The sequence below is a fragment of the Salvelinus sp. IW2-2015 genome, unplaced genomic scaffold (assembly GCF_002910315.2).
Source record: "Salvelinus sp. IW2-2015 unplaced genomic scaffold, ASM291031v2 Un_scaffold3034, whole genome shotgun sequence".
Lineage (NCBI taxonomy): Eukaryota > Metazoa > Chordata > Actinopteri > Salmoniformes > Salmonidae > Salvelinus > Salvelinus sp. IW2-2015.
Window position 1 is genome coordinate 46,775 of NW_019944326.1, and position 5,223 is coordinate 51,997.

Consider the following 5,223-nt stretch of genomic DNA (forward strand, 5'->3'; position numbering starts at 1 on the left):
TGGAAAGGCTTTATGACAGCCTTATTACCACTGGAAGGCTTTGTGACAGAGGTATTACCACGTGAAAGGCTTTATGACGCCTTATTCCACTGGAAAGGCTTTATGACAGCCGTATTACCACTGGAAGGCTTTATGACAGCCTTATTACCACTGGAAAGGCTTTATGACAGAGGTATTACCACTGGAAAGGCTTTATGACAGAGTATTACCACTGGAAAGGCTTATGACAGCCTTATTACCACTGGAAAGGCTTTATGACAGAGGTATATACCACTGGAAAGGCTTTATGACAGAGGTATTACCCTGGAAAGGTTTATGACAGCCTTATTACCACTGGAAAGGCTTTATGACAGCCTTATTACACTGAAGGCTTTATACGTTAACCACTGGAAAGGCATTTATGACAGCCTTATACCACTGAAAGGCTTATGCAGGGTTTACCACTGGAAAGCTTTATGGACAGCTTATTACCACTGGAAAGCTTTATGACAGCCTTAATACCACTGGAAAGGCTTTATGACAGCCTTATTCCACTGGAAAGGCTTTATGACAGCCTTATTACCACTGGAAAGGCTTTATGACAGCCTTATTACCACTGGAAAGGCTTTATGACAGCCTTATTACCACTGACAGGCTTTTGACAGAGTATAACCACTGGAAAGGCTTTATGACAGCCTTATTACCACTGGAAAGGCTTTATGACAGCCTATTACCACTGGAAAGGCTTTATGTGCCTTATACCACTGGAAAGGCTTTATGACAGCCTTATTACCACTGGAAAGGCTTTATGACAGCCTTATTGCCACTGGAAGGCTTTTATGACAGCCTTATTACCACTGGAAAGGCTTTGTTGACAGAGGTATTACCACTGGAAAGGCTTTTATGACTGCCTTATTACCACTGGAAAGGCTTTATGACAACCTTTTACCACGAAAGGCTTTGTGACAGAGGTATTACCACTGGAAAGGCTTATGACTGCCTTATTACCACTGGAAAGGCTTTATGACAGCCTTATTACACTGGAAAGGCTTTGTGACAGAGGTATTACCACTGGAAAGGCTTTATGACTGCCTTATTACCACTGGAAAGGCTTTATGACAGCCGTATTACCACTGGAAAGGCTTTATGACAGCCTTTTACCACTGGAAAGGCTTTATGACAGAGGTATTACCACTGGAAAGGCTTTATGACAGAGGTATTACCACTGGAAAGGCTTTATGACAGCCTTATTACCACTGGAAAGGCTTTATGACAGAAGGTATAACCACTGGAAAGCTTTATGACAGAGGTATTATCACTGGAAAGGCTTTATGACAGCCTTATTACCACTGGAAAGGCTTTATGACAGCCTTATTACCACTGGAAAGGCTTTATGACAGCCTTATTACACTGGAAAGCTTTATGACAGCCTTATTACCACTGGAAGGCTTTATGACAGCCTTATTACCCCTGGAAAGGCTTTATGACTGCCTTATTACCACTGGAAAGCTTATACAGCCTTATACACTGGAAGGCTTTATGACGCCTTATTACCACTGGAAAGGCTTTATGACAGCCTTATTACCTGGAAAGGCTGTATGACAGCCTTATTACCACTGGACAAGGCTTTATGACAGCCTTATTACCACTGGACAGGCTTTATGACAGGCCTTATTACCACTGGAAAGCTTTATGACAGCCTTATTACCCCTGGAAAGGCTTTATGACAGCCTTATACACTGAAGGCTTATGACGCCTTATTACCATGGACAGCTTTATGACAGCCTTATACCATGGAAAGCTTATGACAGCCTTATTACCCTGGAAAGGCTTTATGACGCGCTTATTACCACTGGAAAGGCTTTATGACAGCCTTATTACCCCTGGAAAGGCTTTATGACAGCCTTATTACCACTGAAGCTTTTGACAGCCTTATTACCACTGGACAGCTTTATGACAGCCTATTACCACTGGACAGGCTTTATGACAGCCTTATTACCACTGGAAAGGCTTTATGACAGCCTTATTACACTGACAGGCTTTATGACAGCCTTTTACCACTGGAAAGGCTTTATGACAGCCTTATTACCACTGGAAAGGCTTTATGACAGCCTTATTACCACTGGACAGGCTTTATGACAGCCTTATTACCACTGGAAAGGCTTTATGACAGAGGTATTACCACTGAAAGGCTTTATGACTGCCTTATTACCACTGGAAAGGCTTTATGACAGCCTTATTACCACTGGAAAGGCTTTATGACAGCCTATTACCACTGGAAAGGCTTTATGACAGAGTGTTAACCACGGTTTTCGTAAGAACAAGGTTTCTCTACCGTTATCTTCAGACATTTCAGATGGATAAAAAAAGCGAGTGTGATGGAGAGATGGAGAGATGGAAAGATGGAGAGATGGAAAGATGGAGAGATGGAAAGATGGAGAGATGGAAAGATGGAGAGATAGAAAGATGAGAGATGGAGAGAGGCAAGAAAGTAAGGAACTGAGAAGAATTGCAAATGGACGATAGAACTTTCCGGCCTCTGGCTGTTCCAGGCAAGGAATTCAGGGAGTAAAATAACATCGACCTCCATCTCCGGACTCTTTTCCAGAAGCTCCTCCGTGCAATTACAAACTTCACATCTCCGGGAAAAAAAATTCAAACTTTCGCATTTGGCAAAACATGGCATTGGTCTCGGAAGAGTGTATCTCCGCCGCGGCGTCAAAACAATATGGGATCAAAAGAGATAGTGCCGCCAACTGGCAAAGTGCCATCCCTGCTCATGTCTGTCTGGGCCCAGCAGTAAACAGTTTGCCGAAGATCTTTCACAACGAGTAAATACTCCAATGAGTCATCTCCCCGAGCGGAAGGAGTGAAGGAGAAAAGGGTGGATTGTAGTGCTGACCTGTCACCAACCCCGGACCCCCTGAGGTCGCGTCAATGCACGGAGCAACACAGTCCTCGTTCCCAAAGGCTCCCCAGAACGACTGGGGTGTTCCCTCCCAGGGGAGAACAGATGAGACTCCCCTCTCTCTCGTTTTCTCTCTCTCTGCCAGTGTTCCAACATACAGTGTGCATGTGGGAAGTAGTCTAACTCATATCCTTGGGGGGTGGGCACTCTGAAGTGGAGAAGCCTGGCACGCTAACAAGGAGTACAGAGCAGGGGGTGTGTTGTTTGTGTTGGTGTGTGTGTGTGTGTGTGTGTGTGTGTGTGTGTGTGTGGTGTGTGTGTGTGTGTGTGTGTGTGTGTGTGTGTGTGTGTGTGTTTGGTGTGTGTATAGGTGTGTATAGGTGTGTGGTGTGTACAGGTGTGTGTGTGTGTGTGTGTATAGGTGTGTGTAGGTGTGTGTGTGTTCATCTTTTCCTAAGAAGTTTCTTCATGAAACCTGTTAATCGACCCCCCCCCGATGACCCAGCCCACTGCTCCCCAACACCTTGTTGAAATATACAGTGTCTGCTTCCTAGTTCTAACCTGACTATGCTCTTTCACTCAGGTCAGGAGGACGGTTGACTGGACAGAGAAACGTAAATCATAACATTTGAATGAAGTAATCCTGGAGGAAAGGTCCCAACCGCACGCACACGCACACGCACACACACACACACACACACACACACACTGACTCACATGCCCACGAATGCACTATCATCAGGTTGGACAAATTGAGCATCATTAATAATTCCTTCAGTAAGGTGATAAATCTAAGATTGCTCTCGATGGACCTGGATATGCCTCCATAAATCAGGCAGATTAGCGGGGAATATTTCAAAATCCTGTGTCACAAGTGTCAGGCTAACTGATGGTTTTTGTCGATCCCTCAAAGTGATAGGCCGTGAATCTGGGATACGTTTTCAGAATGTCAGCAGTGCAATATGCAATCTCTCTAATGGCAGCAATAGGCTTTTAATTTTTTATTTCATTTTTTTCTTCCCCCCGGCTGAGAGACACAAAAGTGAAGCTGACGTTAAGGTTTTTTCGCGCGTCTCTCATATTAATACGAGAGGCTTGTTATTCCTAACCTCACGTATGGTGAAGTCCACTTATACCCAAAGCTCACAAAGAATGGGAAAATTGTGTATTGACAAAATGTCCAAGATATTTTAAAGGTCTTATCAGAYTTAGAATGCCCATCTCCTGTTCTGGTGCTGAATTTCAATACATCAGATGAACGCTCTGTCACAGGTAAAAGGGGAATTTGTCACATTTCTAAGAAGAAGTGATTTTCCCAATAACCATTAGCTTGAAGAAGAGTTCAGCGGAAGGTGACGGAGAAACCTGATTTGATATTTGACGAGTGGGTCAATAAGTAAAACTTGTTGTGCTGAGCTGTTTTGTGACGTATGTCTGATTTCAGAGGTAGACTAGGAACAGGGTTGTGGACGGATGAAGTCGACATAGAAAATTGTAATTTTTTTTTTCCTGTGAAGAACAATGTCTGAAATGTGCTGTATAAATAAAGCTTGATTTAATTTGACAAAAAACTGAAAGAAAGCAACGTGTAGTGCTTTCTTTCAGTTTTGGGTCCACAGTTGCAGGCAAACATATGTTGAATCAAAGTTATGTCATGTCATTTTGTTCAGTTGACATTTTACATCAATGGATTTTTGGGTTGAGTTCACAAATGGTCAATGTACAGAGTTTATGTCTCATCTTGACCAGATTACAACCACAAATCAACAAGAGGATTTCAAAGATTGATTTATTTCAAGTTGAATTCATGTTTTTTGACAATTCACCGCGAACAGCACCTCTCCTCCGGTCCGTACCCCTCCACTCCACGAGGTCTGAAGGCCCCACCCGACGCCTCGAATCCAGGATGGAACGAATGTTGTACGCCGGGCCCCTCAATGTCCAGAGGGGGCGGAGGAACCTCCCGTACCTCAGACTCCTGGAGTGGACCAGCCACCAGCCACCTGAGGAGAGACACATGGAACGAGGGGTTAATGCAGTAATAAGAGGGAAGTTGTAATCTGTAACCACACCTCGTTTATCCTCCTCAGGACTTTAAATGGCCCTACAAAACCGTGGACCCAGCTTCCGGCTAAGGCGGCGCGGAGGGGCAGGTTACGGGGTCGAGAGCCAGACCCGGTCCCCCGGTGCGAACAACAGGGGTTCACTGCGGTGACGGTCCGTGCTGGTTTTCTGACGACGCGCAGCTCGCTGGAGATGGACACGAAGCGCCTCCCATGTCCTCCTCCGCGGCCTAAACCAGTCGTCCACCGCAGGAGTATCGGTTCTGACCTGAT